We start from the raw sequence: 22,580 nt of genomic DNA, 5'->3' as shown, positions 1-22,580 counted from the left end.
CTCCCAGCACTAAACGAGTTACCCAAGGCGGCACTTTAGTTTGCTTCATAACAATACCCAGTAGAGTATAGTCGGATCAAACCATCTCATATCATGAGAGTTCATCCTATTAATGTTGTGCCTTGATGAAAGCATTCTGCTGAGAACTAACTAAGCCTCATTTAATGGGATGTTATCAAAGAGAGAATCATTACTGAGGGGCAAATCAAATCATCTTCTTTTTACTCTTTGGGGATCGGTGCAGAAGTCATGAAACATGCTTCAGATTTTGAATGTTGCATTAATTCCATCTATCCTTGGATAGTACTAAATGCTCTTCACAGTTGTACAGGGTGATATCAGAACCTGTTCTAGAAACAGCTTAGGTATATTTAACAAGGAAGAACAAACAAGTAGTTTATTTTTAATGCTCTGGGAGCAGGAGGGAGTTTTGTGAAGAGACTCTTTGGAACAGTAGCCATTTACAATTCTTTGTACAGTGACCTTACTTGCACAAGAGTAAAATTCATGTTACTTCACTGAAATCAGAGGAGTTACACTGATATAATACCAGTGTGATGTGATATATCACTGTGCAATTACTCATTAATTTTCAGTAGATTTTGCCTTTGTTTTTTAGAATGTTTGTAATCAATAGAGTTTGACACAGCTATGAGTGTTAATACAGAAGTGTGTCAATGATATTTGTGAACACTTCAGCTAATTCCAGGGGTTCTCCTTTTGCAGCGATCTAGCCCAGGGTCCAGGTCCCTGGCTAACGCTGGCAGCTGGAGCTGTCTATAGTGGTCTGAGTAAACTATCCAGTGATAGTTCTACATCTCGGTATGACAGTGACTAGAAGTGTAATGACTGGATACAGCGAAGTAGCTCGGAACCATATTGACAGAGAGATAATATAACAAGGTACTGAACTAACTTACCGCCTGCTCCTTATCTCCTGGAGCAATGTAATTGTTCTCTACCCTCTAAAAAAAAATAAGTAAAAGCAGAGCTAGTGAAAGTTATTGATTGGCAGCCCTGGAGATTGATATCCTGTGTTTATCCACAGGACAGATACAGCACAGACAGTGCTAAGTCAAATACAATAACAGGTACAACAAGACAGTGACAAGCTTCCCTCCCACATCCCCGCTGATCTGCCTTAGTTCTGTCATGGAGGAGCTGCCTGTAGGGCTGAACAGGCAATTTAATTTCCACGCTCCTTCAGGCTGCAGCCGCTCAATTCATTTTCAATTTGATGAGACTTTATTGGCATGACAAGCTCTACAACTGTTGCCAAAGTATAAAAAAGTGATTGACCTCTCTGGTATCTGTGAGAGATAAGCAAGGCCCATACACTCTGGGATGACATGCTGTTTGGAGTGTGAGCTTTCGTGTCCATTGGTCATTACTGTCTGTGCTGATCCTGAGGCAGATTCCCTTACAGCACGATGCCACTCTATAAAGTTCCCAGCAAGGATGCCAAATTTGGTCGCAGCTACTGTGATTACAGATATCTCCCCCTTGGAAACTGGAGTGAGACTTCTTCACTGAGGCCGCAGTACAGACATCAGCTAGTAACCACTCTCAGCCATCATCAACCTTAATGAGATTCAGAGAAGTGACCTAGAGGTCAAAAGCTCAGTATCCCATTACCAGTACCCATAAACACTCTCAGCTCCAAGAAAGTGAGATGCTCTTTAATCTAACCACTCAAACAGCAGCTATACATTCTGGTGTCTCTAGAGAATCACCGTACTGACAACTTGTGAGTAAGGGAACAACTAAGACAACTTCCTATCAAGCCATCCAATGGGCCACACAGCTGATTCCTGGTTGCAGGACTTTTTGCAAACTAACTTGAATCTTATTATTAACTCTTCAGAGTACTGCTAAAACTGTTTGCAGTTTGAAGACATGGTTAAATTTCATTTATAAGCAGATTTTTTTTTAAATACAATTGTAGTCTGATGTCTCTGCCTTGGGACTTGCAACACTTTTACAAATTCCATCCTTAGGGGAAGATTATTTTATCACAACACAATCTTCACAGCATATGATAAATGGAGTGATGTTAAGAAACCCAGCCACTATTGTTAGATATTATGGATGTGGATGGGCACCAAACTGAGCTTCAGTCCAGATCTCTGTCCACATCCAGAATATTATTTTGACACCAAAAAGTCCCCTCACCTCTTGTTCAGATAGATTCTCACTTTCACTGGGACCTCTGCAGCTCTGATGACATCTGCTGGCCAGGGACTTCTCCAGAATCAGAAGGATGAGCACGGTATTTGGGAGTACCACTGGCCTGAATTCTAGCGTGTCAAACCTGAAACCCCCCACATACATGTGTATATTAAAGGTAGGGACTTACGGGTAGTCACACTGCCTATTAGGAGTCAGAATCTTGGAATTAGAAGGTGAGGGTCTGATATGTGATCAGTGGATGAAAGGAATTCAAGATTCTGGTGGAAGTCAGGAGAATGGAAGAATGGAGTCCCCTTTTTACAGCAGTATCTTTCTCCAGATGGCAGGTTTACTTCACTTTGAGTCTGTAATGGGAATAGATGGATGGTGCACGGGCAAAACATACTTGGTTCCTATAAACAGAGGGATGCACAAAGCCTGCCAGCCAGATTATTTTATACAGTACTGATAACCGAGGGATGTTTGTGGAGCCTTTTCCATAGCGGGATCCCTCCTTCCAAATGTCCCTTTCCCATCTAGCTGGAATCTATCCACAACCCATTCCCTCCTCTCCCCCACGCTCACGTTCCATTCAGCAATATGGAAAGGGCAAGGTTGTCAGTTGACCCCATCCTTTCCTGGAGGAGAACTCCTGGCTTAAATCTATTAGAAGCCACACATTCAAACAGTTGAATTTCTCCTGCTTAACACATGAAATCATCTGAAAGATGGAACACATCCTCCATTTCTGCTGTGCCTCCATTCCATTCCTTAAAGAGATGAAAAGTCTCTTTTGAGCAGGTGACTACACTTACTGCTCCAGTCACCGCTTCTCATTGCTGTCTAAACAGAAGAATCCCTTCCTTCAGAAGGTTTTAACCATCTGCCCAAGAAAGCCACCTCAGGACTTCTGGTTACACAAACACATGCACGCTCTGGGGAATATTCTCCTTGCCATTGCTCGGGATAAAAGCCACAAGACTCAGGAATGGAGTTTATGCCCTGCCTGTGACTTCTCACTGTTTAATTCAAAGTTATGTGTTATGTCATTTCTCAGAAATAACAGAATAGGGGTTGCAACCCCATTAAAAGAAGGGAATATTATCTCATTTTATTGATTTTATGTTTTGTTCTTTAATTAAAATCACTACTCTGACTGGCTAAAATCCCGACTCTGACTGGCTTCCTGCCTCCTTTTCTTTTAGATATATATTTGCTTTTCAGTTTGTACAAGCCTAGGTGAGTGTGTGGGTGGCAAGGTTGAGTCTAACAAAGGGAATCCTTCTTAATAAAGGGTGCCTTTATGCTGATACCTAGAATGGAAATGCAAAAGGGTTATCAGTTATGCTGCCAGGTGCACGTCCAGAGATACAGCTGAAGCCCTCAGCTATCATTCCAGCTAATAACTCTCTTGTTTCTCCTCTCTATCCATGAGAGTGAGGTGAGATGACTTCGCTGTGACTGTCTATATTGCTAGCCCACTCACAGGCCTGTACTTCACTGTGTGTTGTGAAGGAGGACTAGGTGAGAGGATGGAACAGGGACCCTCTTCCCTCGAGTATGTATAGACACAGTGGGTTATACAGGAATACAGTCTGGTCAGGTCTTTAGGTAATAATAACAATATTACCTAAAGATATACCAGTAATAGGTAATAATTGGAGATATACCAGTCTCCTAGAACTGGAAGGGACTGGTCATTGAGTCCAGTCCCCTGCTTTCACTAGCAGGACCAATTTTTGCTCCAGATCCCTAAGTGGCCCCCTCAAGGATTAAACTCACAACCCTGGGTTTAGCAGGCTAATGCTCAAACCACTGAGCTATCCCTCCTGCCAATGATCTTTTAGTGCTAGGCTGGAGCAGCAGTTATCAGTGAACCCTGCCACCTTCCTGAAAGCCCCTGACATCCCTCCCCCACGCTATTTCAGAGGTGCTTGTGCAGGAGGCTACTGAAAATGTCCCTACACAAGGGGAATTCCCCACCAGCCACCTCTCACTGATTGTTTGAAGGCCACGCTGCACTGCCTATATGTGTGTTTCTGTGGTGCAAAGTGGCCTCAGTGAATAGGAGATTGCAGGCCAATGAATCTGATTCTTCCCTGCCTTAAATCTTGTGCGGTCATTTACACTCACACACAGGGAGTGCAAACTGGGTGTAAAATCTTCCCATTCTGATTAGTAGTGGAGGGAGAAAACACTTCTCAGCCTCATGGCTGAGGGGTGAAAACATTATCTAAAGTTGTATCTATTTACTGTTACTAATCCAGCAGTATACACAGAGTACTATGACAGTATATACAATGAAAGGTGGAATATTACCAGAAATGGACTGACTATAAGGGACCCAGGTCTAATAGATGTGACCTTCTCTCCCCTCTCTACATAGTTTGTTCCCTCTAGAACAACTAGACATATATATCATCACACATGATGGTTGCACATGAACAACCTGACTCCCAGCTGTTACCTACCCTTCCCCTTAAGTCATGTCATGGGTGAATAGAGAAACTATTGACCAATTGTGTATCACCTTCTGCCTAAATCCAGCACTTGAAGCAGTGTTTCAGGGCCCTCTGTGACTGCAGAACCCAGATCCCAAAGATCATGGTTTAATCTGCCTCTGCAGAATACACTGTACAGTATAGTTGAACTAAAAAGGTGCTACCCCACATTTGATACAGGTATCTGCTATTCTAAGTAGAAAAACAGTGGTAATCTTAGATTCTACCATGTGCTAGCTGTTAGCAAATGTTGCCTTTTAAGGTTGACTTCTGTACCTTACTCTGAGTCTGCCAAATCCAGAAAACAGAGTGTGCTGAACTGGAATAATCAGCTGGTGTCTCGCTTAGCATTTTTGGACATCCTTACATAGTCAGAATCTTGCCTGAACTTCAGGTAGCTCATATCACATTGCAAGTCCTTTCTCAGATGCACAGTTAAGCTATCTGAATGTGCACAGCTGTTTTCATGGCCATAGAGAGCCTAAAGGAAACAAGCCCATGTGCACAGTGTGTGTCTGAGATTCATGGATGATGCTTCCTGCACAGTCAAATGTCATCTTGAAACTGGTTTTCATGTGCAAAAATCAGATTCTATGGATGGCACACATAATTAATCATTCCCCTTTTTTGTTCTTACTTATAACAAAGTCTTCAAAATCATCACAACCTGATCATGTCAGCAAGAAAGTATGTTGCAATCTTAGAAGTCTACTGTTAAGTGTCATTTGTGTATTAATTGATGAAGATCCAAAAGGAGGAGGAGAGGAGGAGAAAGAATGGGTACTCTGCAGCTCAGGACGCACTGAAATTTCAAGGAAAACATACAGGATTCAGTCTGCTCAGGGGCAGAGGCTTGTACCAGGAAACAAGTGTCTAGACAGCTTTATGAGGGGTCATTAGCACATATGTGTTTCATATAGAAAGTATGAATTTCATGTATACATTTTAGTATCATCCAACATTCTTAGTATGGCTGAAACTTCTAATATTTCTCCATGTCATACGTTAATATGCATCACATATTGTAGCACAGACATTTAATGCTGAAATGCATATAAGCAGTTAGGAATTTACATGTGCAGAAAATCATATATCACAATATCCTGTATAGTATATGACACATACATTTCGGCATCTGGAGCCATATCCACGCCCACTGTACATGTGTTTCAGATTTTGATATATATTAATATGGGGAAATCATATTGGCAGCTTCAGCCATGCTAAGAAGGTTAGATGTTATATTCATATTATACTTAGAATTAAAAGTTTTATTGCTATTATTGGTTCCTGGTGGTTATTTAACCATCTTATATATCAGGCATCTATACAGTTGAACTTATGTAGACATTTACAAACATTAATTAATGTTCACAACTGCATGTGAGTCAGAAAAGTGAGCATCACTGTTCTATCCTTGTTTTATAAACAGGGGAAGCTAAGGCACAGAGAGGCTATATGACTTGCCCAAGGCCATGCACTGAGTCAGTGGCAGAGACAGAATTAAAAGTCAGGAGTTCTTGACTCCCAGGTCTATGCTCAGTCCACTAAACTACAGACCCTTGTGATTCCATGTCTGAGATACATTTATGGTCTGATCCAAAGCACATTCAAATCAATGGAAAGACTCCCACTGATTTCAACAGAATCCGACCCCTAGGGATCAGAGATGAAATTAAAGCAGCTGGAACAGGAATGTGTGATGAGAACAGGAAGTTGGGATAGTAAGAAACTGGGCTGAAGGAAAGTATGTTTGGGCCTGATCTATCCGTGTGCCTCAGGCTGCTTTATTTTTTGGTCTGACAGTGCAAGTAACAAGGCTTCAGAATCTATCAGTCCTATTTTGGTGTGTCCTACCCTGCACAAGACACTCCTAAGCACACTCATAGTTCAGAAGAATAAAAAGTCATGCTTTGTTCTGGTAATGTGTGGTTTGTTGGTGGTGTCATAGGACTTCCCTTGAGTGCCAGATGTTTGTGCTATTTGCTTAATTGAGTACTGAACAGATTGTATGTGTAAAGAGGATTAATGAACCATTAAAAACAGTCAGAACCTCTTAGATCTTTGTTCCAAGGAACCAGATTTACAAAGTTTGCACCCAGAATATGTGTGAACAGGAGCTTTGAACTGAGTTCTCAACAGCCTTTCATACAAACTCTTACCACGTGGGTTTCCTTGTGAGATGAGTCTATTTCCGTGGTTGTTGATGACGTCCCACCTATCACCATGATACACTCACTCTCCTGATCATACTCACTCTCCCTGAATGCAAGGCTGTGCTGCATTAGATGAGTCCCTAATATGCCTGCAGGACTGGAAAAAGCTGAAAAATCATAGTATTAAAAAGAAAGGCACTTTCTCCAATTCACCACACAGCTTTGCTTTCTTCTCCTTTTTGGTAGGAGGCATCTCCATTACTGGAGGTTTGCAACCAGGTTAGCCCATTTTGTACATTCTCTGCTCATCTTTTTGTGGATGAACCACCCTAGTTCAAATCCACATCTTCTATCTATTGTCTTCTTTTTTCTGCCCCATGTTCTTTTGCCTTCAAATTTCCTTCTGGTGCCCCTAAACCTGCGTTGCTCACTGAACCCCTTAAAGGCTTTGCCTTCACTGGGAAATACAATTGTGTTTTAACTCAATTTTTAACAACCAAGTTAGCTGACCTGATGCTAAATGGTCAATGTAGACAGATTCAACACCATGTCAGCTAGTCACATAGGTGATGGTTTGTGGGCAACCAGCTGAGCTGATGCTGAACGTGACTTGTCCTTGCCTGCACTGACCAGTCAGTACAGTATGACCTCACCTGATTGTTAAAAATCAAGGTTAAACACAAGTCACCTAGTGAAAAAAAGCCCCAGGTTGCATCTAAAGAAAAACTGACGGTCTTTCTTTTCAAAACATTGGACTTTAACAGCCAAATTTTCATAACAGGCTTCTCAAACTATTCTGTGAAGTTCCTGCATGTGCAATTTCCATGTTTCTGCTTCTGTAATACACTGTGGCCATATCTCCCTCCAATGGCTGGCCCACATCAATTAAAAAAGCCTGCCTGGATAATAGTGGAGTTACTCCATTAGCTGAAGTTCATCTACAGCAGCCTATGCAATCAAGTTGTGTGGTGACTCGGCCTGGCTCCTTCACAGTGCTGTGGTTTAACAGCCCCCATGTAGCCCTCAGTCTTCAGACACTATTCTTAGCACAATCTGCACCCAAACTCAGAGGTCCAGTCTACACTAGAAAAATGAGCAGTTTTTGACAATGGATGTCAAACTATTTCCCCCTCTCCAACTCCAGCTCCCCATCAGGTTATGTGGAAAATATCTAACCTGCCAGTGTGGACAGGTTCAGAGTTCAGCATGCATTGTATTGTAGTGAAGTGTGCTAGATATCTGCTACCAGGAAGAGTCTCAGATGCATTCCTACAGTGAGTGTGAAGATGGCTGACCCTCTCCTCATCAACATTTGTAACATGAATTGAGGTGGGAGAGCTCAGAGGGAGCTGTTTTGACACTTGTGGTCAATGTGATCTCATTTTCCTAATGTACACACAACTCTCACCTGTGTTGTCTCACTTCTAGCCAAGGGGAACAAAGTAGCTCATATGAACAGAATTGAGACTGGTGAGAATGGCTTGGAAAGAAAGAATATAAATGCTCTGAACATTTCCTCCTAACCCCCAGTAGTTAGAGACTGATTTATGCCCTGAGATGCAAGATTTATAAGCCAGAGCTCTTGTTTATTTACTTTTGAAGTATTGACTATTATATAAGAAAACAAATAAACTGAAGAATAGTAATATTAAAGTAACTCTGATTTTCATTTCTGGTTACGTATTAGAGAAACAATGTTTCAGAGCATTTATATTCTTTCTTTCCAAGCCATTCTCACCAGTCCCAATTCTGTTCCCATTAATGGCACTCTGATGGACTTCAGTGGGAGCAGGATCAAGGCTTTATCTTCATTTCAGAAAAAGAAAAAGGACAGGAGCCTTCTTAGAGCTAAAATATCTTCAAAGCACCTTTGGAGAAGTAGCCACACATCTTTCATTAAAATTAATGGAAAATACGTGGGTAAACTGTCAGACTCTTCAACTTGTCATCAGTGCTAAGAGCAGCGTGTGTCGTATAGAGGCAAGCATACAGGCTTCCTGTCTCAAAGACAGTGAGCTTACTTCCTGTTACATTTGTACTGCTATTAACATTGCTATTAACTTTTTTTCATGATTGCAATTATAAGTGAATTCTTGCCACTTTTCTAAAGACAAAACAGTTATCTGTTCCAAGGGCTTAACCTTATAACCTTTTACCCACCCATGTAACTGACATGAGTAAGCCCATTAAACACAATGGAACACTTTACGTGCATCTGTTCATAGGACTGGGCCTTAAAGCATTTTCTGTACTAAGTCACAGTAGAGAACAAGGGGTTGGCTGCATAAAGATGTGACATTTATGAAAACAGTTACATATGAAAAAACTTAAGAGTATGTAGATATGTACAGTGCTGCAGTGGTGCACTGTACTGCTGCAGTGCATCTGGTGAAGATGCTCTATGCTGACAGGAAAGAGATCTTCTGTTGACATAAAAAAACAAGCTCCGTGAGCAGCATAAGCTATATCGGCGGGAGAGACATAGCGCTGTACACACAAGCACTTATGTGGGTGTAACTTATGTCACTCAGGGGAAGGGGGTGGAATATTCACACCCCTGAACAACTTAAGTTTTGACAACAAATGCTGTAGTGTAGACATAGCCTTAGTCATTAGAATGGTTATAGAAGCACAACAGAGCTAACTTGGTCACCAGCCCTCCAGTTCAGAGCTCCCAGGTGTGGGCTTATGAAGACCAGGAAAGGAGCTACTATGTCTCAATCCATCATGACCATTTAAACCACTAACTTTTTTTAACATAGCTGTTGTTATTGATTTCAAATCTTTATGTGAATGAAATGTTCATTCTTGAACTTGGCTTTCCTGTATGTGTGTATCAAGACTGGGGGTATGTCTACACTACCCGCCAGATTGGCGGGTAGCAATCAGTTTATCAGGGATCGATATATCGTGTCTCATCTAAACGTGATATATCAATCCCCAAACGTGCGCCCGTCGACTCCGGAACTCCACGAGGGCGAGTGGCGGTAGCGGAGTCGACAGGGGGAGCCGCGGACGTTGATCTTGTGCCGTGAGGACGGGAGGTAAGTCGAAATAAGATACTTCGACTTCAGCTACACTATTCACGTAGCTGAAGTTGCATATCTTACATCGACCCCGCCCCCTAGTGTAGACCAGGCCTGGCATGCTGGAATATGCAGGTATATTTAAGTCTTATAAGCTAAAATGTTACTGGGGAAGGAGAGTTTTGAATTTATTTCTCTGAAAATGTGCTGTGTATTCTCTGACCAATTCCTTTGAGGGAAATCCAGTTTCCCCTCCCTGCCCGCACCCCCCACTTTCTTTCAGCACCTTTGTCTGAGCCAGAATGTTTATCAGATGCTTTCACTCCCTAAAATAAATAAGTCAGGTGCATACTGCAGAAGAGACCACTTTAAATCAATTAACAGCCATCTCCTGCTGACAGCAATGTAATCATCCTGAAACTGAGACCTAGGCACAACAGCAGAGGAGATTATAACCAGATTAACTCCTTTAGAGATTTACTGTTGCTTGCCTGACACTAGACATAGGAGCAATTTTAGTTCAAAAGGTATTTGCTCAGTGTATACATTCATCAGCATTTGATTTGCCAGCAGTCACTTATTTGTTAAAATCTACAGCTCCATGACTCTTTAAATTTGGGTCACCATATGTCAGACAAAGTCATACCATGAGGCAGAGAAACACATACTTACATTTTCTTGGCCTCATTAGCTCTGGATTGTGAAAGCTAATGAAATGGATAAGAGGCTAATGTACATTGCTGTGATCAAGGAAAACAGATAAACCAAAATTGTAAAAATAAAAAAATACCCCTGCATATTAGAGCACTGGACTTAGGAGCACAGGGCCTGCAGATAAGGCTGTGTGGCTGCTATCCCTTCCCTCAGTCTCTCTGACCACATGGCTTGCTATTCCACTCATTCCCTATGCTCCTCAAATATCAAATTCTAGCTATTTCCCTCTTCTCCTCTCTCAACAGTGGCTGATAGATAATGCTTTTGTGCTGTTGTACCATCTGGAACAGCATCCCTGTTGCTCTGTGCCTAATTGCATTTGAAGAGAATCAGGGCGTCTATCTCAGAAAAAGCCATCTCTTAACCCTGGCTTATGATTCCTCTGTCTGTTGAAATAATTAAATCCCACCCATGAGGCTCACAATTCTGCTCATTTATCCTCCTGCATTTATACTTTTTAACAATCACCCTCTGTTTACTCCATGTCCCACCACATCTTCAAATGACACACATATTCTATACCTGATTTGCACTGTATTCCCATGTGCAGAACAGTCTAAGCTGCTGGGTAGGGATTGTGATACTTTTATATAAACAATGACATTAATTAAATGGCAGGGAGTAGGGGGGTAAGCTACATTAATGCAAAATTAAGGTTGCTTGGTGATATGCCAACTCTTTGCAGAACATTAAGCTAAGCAAAACTCAAACTTCTGAAAACCAGAAAATACAGAGGGAAAGTTGGTCATGCAGTTGTACATATCACATCTCACAATTTTCATACCATGGCCAATCAGCCTGCACTCAGCAATCCCCATGCCATGAGGTACTTCTTGATCTCCTGTCTAAAATGGGCCATCTTGATTATCACTACAAAAGTTTTTTTTCTCCTGCTGATAATAGCTCATCTTAATTAATTAGCCTCTTACAGTTGGTATGGCTACTTCCACTTTTCCATGTTCTCTGTATGTATATATATATCTTCTTACTATATGTTCCATTCTAGGCATCCGATGAAGTGGGCTGTAGCCCACGAAAGCTTATGCTCAAATAAATTTGTTAGTCTCCAAGGTGCCACAAGTATGCCTGTTCTTTTTATGATATCTTTAGTCCACCCTTCAGAAGATGGGACTAGAGGAAGAAATAGAAATCATGCTGTTTACTAGACAGTTTTGGTTTTGTTTGCAAACTCTTTTTACAAGCTGTCTTCTGCAACCAGTGTCTAAAGATCAGTTTGCTGCATCCTCTGATGCAGGCTGCAGCTGCCTTCTCCTTGTGACTGCACGTGGCAGAATAGCCTGATGAATGGCATGCTGGCACAAACTAAAAAGTTCCTAGTTCACATTAACATAGTCCTCTTCAAACAGGATTACATTAATGCAAACTAGAAACTTTTTAATTCACGCCCACAGCATCTACATGGGGGAGTTACAGCGCAGCACTTTGGTGCACACTGCTATTCAGACCCTGGAGTCCAAACTGTGAGGCAGTTAGCCTTAATATTTTATCAGAGGATCCACAGCAATTTGTAAACATGCAGCCAAATCTCACAACAATTTTATTATTTATACAATAGCATCTACAAGCCCCTAGCTGAGATCAGAGCCCCATTATGTTCAGTCCTGTATATACAAATAATAAGACAGTCCCTGCCCAAAAGAACTTGCATTCTAAATAGACAAGACAAATGAAGAGTGGCAGGGGAAGTAGTACCATCGAGTAGTGACTTGCAATCAGTCACACAGTAGATTGGCAGCCATGTGGGGAAGAGAACCCAATTCTCCTGACCCCCTCACTAGCACCCTATCCACTAGATCAGGGGTTCTCAACCTTTTCCTTTCTGAGGCCCCCAACCTGCTAAAAAAACTTCACAGCCCACCTGTGTCACAATAACGGGTTTTCTGCATACAAATGCCAGGGCCGGCATTAGGGGATAGCAAGCAGGGCATTGCCTGAGGCCCCACACCACAGGAGGCCCCGCAAAGCTACATTGCTCAGGCTTCGTCTTCAGCCTCGGCTGGCGGGGCTCAAGGCCCTGGCTTCAACCCCATGTGGCAGGGCTTTGGCTTTCTGCCCAGGGCCCCAATGAGTCTAATGCTGGTCTTGCCTGGAGGCCTCCCTGAAACCTGCTCACGGCCCTCTAAGGGGCCTCGGACCCCTGGTTGAGAACCACTGCACTACATCACACTACCTCGTGTGAGTTAGGTTTATGGTTGGTGAACTCTACCCACCACTGATATCAGGAAAATATGAAAAAAGAAAAAAGTAAAATTCTGTGCAAATCAGAAGTGATACTCAGACTCCAGCAAGTTGCCAAGATGCAGACAGTGTGCCACAATATTCAACAACTTCTCATTTTAATTGTCACTCCTCATATTGTACAGATACCAATGAAAAAGGCCCCAAACTGATATACATGTCTACATGGGGAAAAGAGTATCAAAGCAAGAAAGGAATTCAACTAAGCCTCACAAAACACAAATCTGGAGTTTTTAGCAATCTCCCTTCTTTTGCTCTTCTGAGGAGGAGATTTTGACACAAAAGCTTCTTGCCATCACCAGAATCAAAAATAGATTCTTGGCCGTGCTAGGGAGCAGTGCAAAGTGGCATAAAGTCAGTTTAAGAGGCTACTTGGGGATTCTGCTGGTGTAAAGGGAAGCCCAGGGTGGCATAGAGCCAGTGCAGTGACCCACACCATCCATCTCCAAACCCCTGAGGTAAGGGGCATGGCCAGAGGAAAAGGGTATGGGTCTGCACTCCAGCTATCCTTGGCTATTGGAACAGTACTTGGGGGCCATAGGCAGCTGAATGCAATTTCCAGCAGCCCTTTAAAACAAACATCTAGGTTGGACTTTCCAAAGTGTCCTCTAGAAAAAAGACTTTACACTAGTTGAAGATTCACTTTGATGCAAAGTACCCAGTCAAACATCATCTGACATTCTGACTGCATTTTGCCAGTCTATTTTTTCAGCCCATAATATGGTTGGTCTGCAGCAGTGTTGGCAGCCAGACTGTCACATACTGATTGGCCTCAGAGACTTCCCATGCTGCCACAGTCAAATTCTGATTGGCCTCCCCCATGTTCTGCTTGTGTCCTGATAGGAAGTGCTAACTGGGTAAAAATGTCCCATTTCACACAGTAATCTGAAGAGGAGATTTAGCTCAAACCGCTGCTGACCAAATCATAAAAATAAATGAGTGTGCTGTAAGGGATAAATCTTGAATGTCAGGCGACACCAGAGTTAATCTAATATCAGAAATGGGGTTTAAGGCAGATTGAGTTCAGCACACATGCATCTGGGTCAGCAAGGGGAAAACACTGAATGAGACTGATGTGATTTTACTGTTGTGCTTTCTTTGTGTATATTTGTATCAGACTTTATGTAAATCCCATCTCAGTAACCACTCTACAGAGGGGAAATCTCCCAGCACTCCTGTACAGCAGTGGGTGTGAGTTGCCTCCACAACACTATCACCCTCACCCTAATCCAAAATAAGACTCTCTAGAGGTTCTCCATGATGTCTGGGATTTGCATGTGGAAACGGAGTTGGCTGGCATGGAGCAATGGACTAGGGAAAAGTATATTATACACACACATACACGCACATACAGAAAGCATCAGTAAATCCATTAGAGCTAATGCATATTGGGTCATCATTAATTTTCCACAGTCAGTCTTCATGCCACAGAACCTTCATGGGGTAGCTTAATAAAGCAATGGTGGGGGCAAATGGAAACAAACCACACTGCCAGGGACCAGAGATGAGGGCAAGAGGCTCTGTAACTCTGGTGGATACCCTGAGCTCTGCAGAGTTTGGAGGCAAACAACTGCCTATTTTTCAGATGAACATCTCTCTTTCCTGCCTCCCCTTCCCCCTTCCATAAACTCTCCAATGGAATCATCTGAGAAAAATACTGCAAGATGACCTTTTTAGGCATTTCCTGCACCCCACCAAACTGAGAGTTACTGCTGCTGAAAACAGGTTTGAAATGTAAACATAAATATTGTACCAGATACAAGGTGGAAGCAGAGAGAGTTGTTCCATTTCATCATAAAATGACACAGAGCACCAAGAGGGGTCAGTGTTCAAATTCATAATTGATAAATTGTGTAAATAGCCTGTATGTGAACTCCACTCCAGTGACACATTTCTCCTTCCCTGTGAAAAAATAAAAATTCTATAAAATAACTTGTAAATTTAGAACAATTTAGATTTAAAAAAAAAACAACAGTGCAAATCTCCTAGTAAACTATCTGGCTCCGATTTCTGTTGTTAATCACCGATTTTGGGTGTGCAGTTATGCCATGGTAAAGATTTTCCATCTTCCTCTGCAGTTTCTGATATAGACCAATGTCAGAGATTAGATAAAGGATGAGACAGATAATTCATGTGTCCTGCTACAGCAATTCCTACTCTCTCTAGCCTGCCATACTGCTTAGTGCTATAGATTGTTTAGGACTACAGTATCTTAACTGGGCTGTCAGTGGTAGGGAACGGAGCTCAACAGCCCTGGGGCTCAGTTAGGGAAACCGATCTAAGTTACACAACTTCAGCTATGTGAATAACATAGCTGAAGTCAACGTACTTGGATTTACTTACCATGGTGTCTTCACTGCAGTAAGTCGACAGCTGATGCTCTCCTGTCAACTCCACCTATGCCTCTTGCCCTGGTGGAGTACAGAAATCGACGAGAGAGCGCGCTCGTCAGTTGATTTATTGTGTCTAGACTAGACGCAATAAATCAACCCCCGCTGGATTGATCGCTGTCTGTCGATCCAGCAGGTAATGTAGACAAGCCCTTAGGTTCCTAAAATCTCATACTTCAGGATTTATGCTGCCCATCAGCAGGGGTCAGGAAGGGATTTCTTCCTCCCTAGTGTATTCTGGGAGGCTTTTTCAATCTCATTCATACAAAACATCAGGGATTGCCATGGCTAGAGATAAGACATTCGACGGGGAGGTTGCAGTGGCACTGAACATTCACTCTCTCTCAGGTGCTTGGCTGGCAAGTGCTGGTTCACATGCTCAGGGTCTACTTGATCATCATATGTGGAGTTGGGAAGGAATTTTCCCTCAGGTCAGATTGACAGTGACCCTGGGGTCTTTCACCTTCTTCTGCAGTGTGTAGGTGCAGGTCACTGCTATGTCTCAATCATTTCTCTGCAACTGCATGGGAATCAGGATGTGGTGCACCCTGGTCCCTCCTATACTCCGCCCGTGGCACATAACAGTCTAATCTCCAGAGGGCTGTAATACTTGGTCTAATTTCAGTTGTTGGGTTTAGTGTGCGGGAGCTGGGTGATATTGGTGGCCTGTGATATCCAAGAGACTCTAGATGATCAGGTGGTCCCTTCTGGTCTTACACTCTACGACTTAATGACTGAAGCTTGGTGAAACTGCAGAACAAAACAAGTACTTCTCTATGTGAGAAACCCTCCCCTTTGTCCCCACCAAAACACCCAAAGCAAAACTCTTGTGGTAGAGGCAAGGCAGAGCTAGCCATGTCAGCTCGGTGCCTGCTGGGGAGACCTCTTCTATGAAGGTATTCCCCAGGAGGACCTTATTACTATTTTGTGGCCCCTTAGCACAGTCACTGGGCAGGGATGACTTCAGCGTCCCAAGAGTTGTAAAAAGAACAATATTTAAGATATCGGTATTAGAAATGGTCTACTGCTGACTGCAGGCTTTGCTGCCGGAGCAGCTGCAGGGCTAAGCCAGAGTAGGGTTACTACGTTTGAAATGCAAAAAAACTGGCACCCACCCCCCTACACTGGCAAGCCTACCCCCAACCACAAGGCAACTCTGCAACCCCTCCTTCAACAGCCACTATAGTATCTCAAGAGAACACATATAGATAAGATTAATAACATTGCATATCTCCTCACCCTCATGTGACTCAAACCCTCTCTCACACACACGCGGGTTGCGCTTGCATGTTGGTGGGCAGACAGCTGCTGTATTTTCACCAGTTTTGATTTGTTATCAATTAAACAGAAGAAGTGGGAACACTACAGCATCTTTAGCTGGACACCGAAACTTTTAACATTAGATATTCCAGTGTACTGTGATAATAATGCAAATCGGTTAGACCCACATAAAAAATACTGGCAGATTAAATGATATTTCTGGCAACTGACAAATCCATAAAAAAAACTGGCCTGGTGGTAACCCCAAGCCAGAGGTGGGGACCATGAACCAGGGTGGATGGTGTCAGAGGCTCAAGAGGAGCAGCCCACAGAGGGGGAAGTAGACTGGGTGCACATGGGGGTAGTACGGAGCTGTGTTTTTGGGAACCAGAAAGAGGGGGCTTGGAGAGAAGCAGGAGGAGGGGCACACAGAGGTGGGCAGGACATTGGTGGGGAAAGAAACACTGTTGAGGGGCCAGTGTAGAAGCTGGGATGGGGGTGAAGAGGAAGAATTAAGGAGGTGCAAAAGATTGGGTGCGGTGGAGTCTGGTGGGTGAGCCAGGGGAGGACACAGAGGGTGTATGGAAGGGAACATGGAGTGTAGGTCCTGGAAGGGAGCAATGCACAGGGAACATGGAAGTGGGAGCGGGAGACAGGAGGTATGCCAGGGAACAAGGTAGGGCATATGGAAAGGAGTGAGAGGTATGAAAGGACCTCAACAGGCATGGGGAAAGGGGGGAAGGGGAGATCTGGTGGATAGGGCAGTGGAGTGTAGGGGATCAGGGAAGGTGTAAGGGAAAGTTGGAGTCTTCAGCCTCTTTAACCAGTAGTGGATTAGCACTGACGGGGGCCCCAGAAAAATGAGCACCCCCAGATTCCGACCCCACTCCTCAGCAGATGTGCCAGGCTGTGGGGGGAAGCCCCAGTGCCCAGACCCCAGCTGCAGCTGAGGACTGGATGAGCTCTAGCTTCCTGCCATGGCCTGAGGGCTGGGGGAGCTCTCACTCCCTGCTGTGGTTCTGTGGGTGGAACAGAGCTTCTCCAGTTTTAGGGCTGCAGTAGGGGGACAGATGGGGTGGGATGTGGGTGGAACAGGGCTAGGCTGCAGAGGGGAAGCAGCAGAACAGGATGGGGCCATGAGCGGGAGGAGTGGAGAGCTCCCCCCACTTGCTTTGGCCCAGGTTTCCAGGAAACCTTAATCCACCTCTGTCTTTAACACCTCTAAATGCTTAAAATCTCTAGAAATAAAACCAGAAGGACCCCGTATCTGGCTGGCTGAGTTTGCCTGGAACCCCCCACCCTGCTAGCAGGTGTTACTGTTGATCCTGACGGAGGAAGGTATGTGGGGCTGCAACTCACTGAGGAAGCAGCTGGTTTGGTACCCCCTACGGACATAAGGGCAGTGAGAATGGCACTCTAGAGAAATTCAGGGTGTGTGCTCAATAGTTCAGATAGATGAACAGGCCCTAGGAGCAGAGAAGCGCAGGAGAAGGCTTGAGCTAAGCTTTATGTTATAATCATTTCTTTGTTAATGGAAAGGTCAGGAAGGGAGTGCATGGGCTTGGTTTTAGAGCAGTTTGGGAATCACTGTGTGATTAAGGTTTTCCACATGAATAAAGGCACTCTTTTCTCTACCTCTGTTCCCTTCCACTATCCATTACCCCAAGCTCCCTATGGATCATATACACTAACCCAGTTCAAACCTTCAAGCTCACTCGAGAAACTGTAAAATCCCTTACATGAAAATCTTTGCCAAAGTGACCAATTACTAGTCTGCTTGGAAAGGGATTTTCTTGAGTAGGAAATGGGATTTTATCACTCCTAGTAATTTGTTTTTTAATGTATACCTTTTCTTATAATCTAATCATTTTGCTCCATATGTTGCCCCCAATCTGTTTAGGATTGTTAAAATTCCTGGGTATTGTACTGCCTTCCCTGGAGAATGCTGAGAAGAATTACGGACAGCGTCTGGAACAGATGGGATGCCAATGACTCAAAGCCAGCAAAGACTAAAAAAGAGGACAGTTGTTAACTCCTTCTCTGCCAGCTGTATTGGAGGGTTTGGGACAGACAAACTGATAAAAAATATCCTGAATATCAAATGCTGTTTAAATTTTAGGGCTCTTCAGAACCAACAGCTACTGTCAGTGAAGCTAAATGGTGGAAATATTGGCTACAATCAAATTGTCACAGCTCCATGAAGAAAGATGCTTTACACAAAGTCTGAACAAGAGGTTAAATGTCTCATTGAAACACACACAAAGAAAATATTTCTCCTTCAGAGTGGAGGTGCTGTAAAAATGTCTTCAGACTAATGCAAAACAAGGGAGTCTCCCTGCAGATAAATGAGATTTGGCAGCCCTGTACTTGAATCAAATGAAATAGTCTGGTTGCTCAGAGGTGCCTGTTTCTTTCCAACTTGTTAAAAAGAAGCTCATATCAGTATTTGAGAACCTCTGCCATATAAAATACATGGACATTCCTCTTTAATTGTGTTTTATGATGGATTAATTCTATTTATAACAGTTTAATCCCATGACATGTATGACAGTGACACACTAGCTAAAAACAAAATATAGGATTACCCAATTAAAATGACACAGATTATGGGCAAAGTTGCCTTTCTCTTTCTGTGACCTTTTCAACTGAAGTTCCATGGAGTTACTCAGATTATGTTAAGATGAAAAAACATCCATCACTTTTGCACATATATACAAAATAAAGGTTTTGTTGCTTTTGTTGGCTCAGGCGGGAGTTTTATGTATGTTTCTAAGGCATGATTTAACAGAAATTCACCTAAAATACTAAGCATCCCGGGGTGGGAGAGAGGAAGGGAAATGAATATAGCAGTTGCATCTGAAAAAGTGAGGTTTTTTACCCACGAAAGCTTATGCCCAAATAAATCTGTTAGTCTTTAAGGTGTCACCGGACTCCTTGTGGATACAGACTAACATGGCTACCCCTTGATACTTGATAGCAACCCAGGCCCTTCAATATGTTTTTCTCTTTAATTTATGAAGAAGCTGTTAGTATCATAGTGCAGGACTTGAATTCTGGCTGGGGACATGGCACGTTATTCTGCTGGACTGACTTTATCCTTGTTGAGGAACAAAGTCTGTCATAAATAATAAGGAATTTTCCTATTAAATCTGATATAGCAAGTCTGAGAAGTAATCTCCCAGCTTCTGTAAACGCCATACCTTGCTCGGTAACCCTTTTCCTCCCCATATCTCCCAGACTACTTGCGGAGAGGGGGGTGTCTGTTAGATAGTTTCCTACTAAAATACTCTTCAAAGCTGAGATTAGTTTCGTGTGTGTGTGTGTGTGTGTGTGTGTGTGTGTGTGTGTGTGTGTGTGTGTGTGTGTTTTCCTACTAAAATACTCTTCAACGCTGAGTTTAGTTTCCTTAGTTAATGAGTCAGACCTGAGCAGAAAAAAAATCATTGTAAAATAAAAAAACAAAGATGAATTCTTCAGAAATGAGGCTGCTGAAAGGAAAAATCTGCACTTGTATTTTTAACAGCTATTATAGTCAGAGCCACATAATGCCACAGACAACTTTACACACAGCATAGGCATACCCTGGAGTGGGCACATTGGAGCCAGAACATGAAAAAACAATGGGTTCTGCTCCCACAAAGCTAATAGGGGATGCCAGGACAACAGCTATGCCAGTCAAAACAATCTACACTTTAAAAAAATCTAACAAACGGACACATACTACAAGAAAAAATTAGTATTGGACAGTCTAGCTTGTTTCCTCTTTTCTACATAAAGCTCCCTATACCTAAGGCATAGTAATTTCTCTGATTTGGAACAGGCTCGGCTTGCCCTTATTGGACAATCCTCAGAGTGCTTATGCATTGCCAGCGTTTGACAAAACATAAAAGAAATAGGAACAACTGTTCCAGTCATTAGGGACCATATACTCCAAGTCCAACATGTGAGTGCTTTTTAAGCACCGAATTCGTTCACACTTCCCTGTCACAGCCTCACAGGGAGATATAATACTTGCTTGAGCCCTAGAGGGTATCTAAAATGATCTTGTTTCTGAACAGGAATATTAATTATGTGTGTTAACCATCTAAGGACATATTAATTCATGTAGCTGGCAGATACTGATTCCAACCAGTTAGCAGGTAGGAATTCTAAAGAGGTGCCTTCTTTCTATATTCATTTAAACAAGTCATATTTCTTGCCAGAAACAAAATATGGTAGCTTGCCAGACATGAAAATATCAGATGTATTAGATAATACAATGCCACAACCGATCAGGCACAGAATTAACCCAACGAAGTTAGTGTAGCAAAAACATGAAAACATTTCCCTCTCCCTCCATTGCAATCTGACCCAGGCTATACAGAGCAGGAGGTTTTGGAATGGAGAATGACCATCTGAGGGGATACAGTAACTAGCACAGAACTTTCCTCCTTTAGATCTTTAAACACAGTGTTGGTAACCACTCTGGATGCATTCTCATCAGATGGCCGTTTAGAGATCTATGTGAACTGGGTTAGGAAGGTCTGTGTCAGGTAGCCACATAACAAAAAGCTCCATCATGTTTTGCACCTTTGTTAGCAGTAATGCCAGAAGGGGAATACCTGAACATTTAGGGCAAGCCCCACTCACTGGATAGATCAGCATAGCTCCATTTTGCTGATTGCTCCATGCCAGTTCACACCAATGGACGGCTCTGGCCCCTTAGATTCCAGTCATTAAATGGGCATATAACATGGATACCTTTGCTGCGAAAACCAAAATACTGGATTCTGTATTTTACTCCCTTCTGTTAAGTGTTGTATCACGATCCTTTGACTTTGCTTGGAACTGGGGAGTTCTAAAGAACACACTATTTATGTGGCCCCTTCCAGCCCAGTGAGTAATTATGTAGTTATATTAAATTATTATACTACAACCAGCTATAGCACTTGCACCCAAGGATGAAAGTAGTTACAGATCCAAATACTCCCAAACACCACCTGCAGGTCTTTAACTGAAGAGCTAGATTTCTTTTTTCCCCAAAACATTTTTAATGTGGCGAAAGATTTTCATGGACTATAATTCTCAGTGCAGAATGGGAACTGTTCATGAACGACTTGCCTATACTTGGATAATTACCTGAGTATCAGCTCATCTATTAAAGTGGCATAACCATCTGTCACCAGGAGGTGAGTTGCAAGGTGGGGCATTGTCCCTCCAGAAATTCATAGGAACAACTGTGGGCCCTAGTGTTTTTATGTCTTACCATAGTCTGTGCTCTACATAAACATTTCACATCCACTCAAGACTCCCATTGACTTCACTGGTAGTTCTCAGGGCCAGCTTTAGGAAGTGCGGGGCCCATATTCGAACAGTTTCGACAAGGCCCCAGCAGGGATGACCAAAAAAAAAACCACCAATATTGTGGGGCTTGTACTTCACCAGCGGTGGTGCTCCGGAGTCTTCCGCGGCGACTTCAGTGGCAGGTCCAGGTCTTCAGTACGGCACTGAATGGACCGCCCACGTGAAGAACCAGGAGCAAGTGGATGGTACCCACGCCGAAGTGCCACAGAAGACCTAGAGCGTTGCCAGGTGAGTAAAAATTAAAAAGGCACCTCTAGCCAGGGAAGGGATTCTCACTGGGTGCGGGGCTCTCTTAGGCGCGGGGCCCAATTCAGGGGAATTGGTGGAATTGGCCTAAAGCCAGCCCTGGTAGTCCTATGTCAATAGCTATGAAGTGGTCTGAGAGAGTAATTGTAGTGGACCCACTCCATTAATGACACGTGTCAAACATGCCTTCCTTGCTTTTGTATCTTCTGTGGACATTGAATTGACTTAATCAACATGTCTGTCCCTTGGGCCACTGGGCTTTACTCTGTGCTGCTCCTACTTCAGGCTAGGGCGCATCTCCTTAAAAGACTATTTAGACACTTCTGCCCAAGAATCTCTACAGATCTCAGGGAAAAGGCCCCCCGATTCCTTTGATGTAACTGATACTCTCCCAATGTCCTATATCATATATTTCTTTCACATGTTCCCACTATCTGGGCAAACCTCATCTACCTGGGTTCTCCCTTGCCACACCTACCACATTTCAGGAAATATCTTGTTCTTTAGAGGTTTTCT

Source organism: Gopherus evgoodei, chromosome 7 (genome assembly GCF_007399415.2).
Source record: "Gopherus evgoodei ecotype Sinaloan lineage chromosome 7, rGopEvg1_v1.p, whole genome shotgun sequence".
In the NCBI taxonomy this organism is placed as follows: Eukaryota; Metazoa; Chordata; order Testudines; family Testudinidae; genus Gopherus; species Gopherus evgoodei.
The sequence above is the reverse complement of the archived record's forward strand: the minus strand, read 5'-3'. Positions refer to the sequence as shown.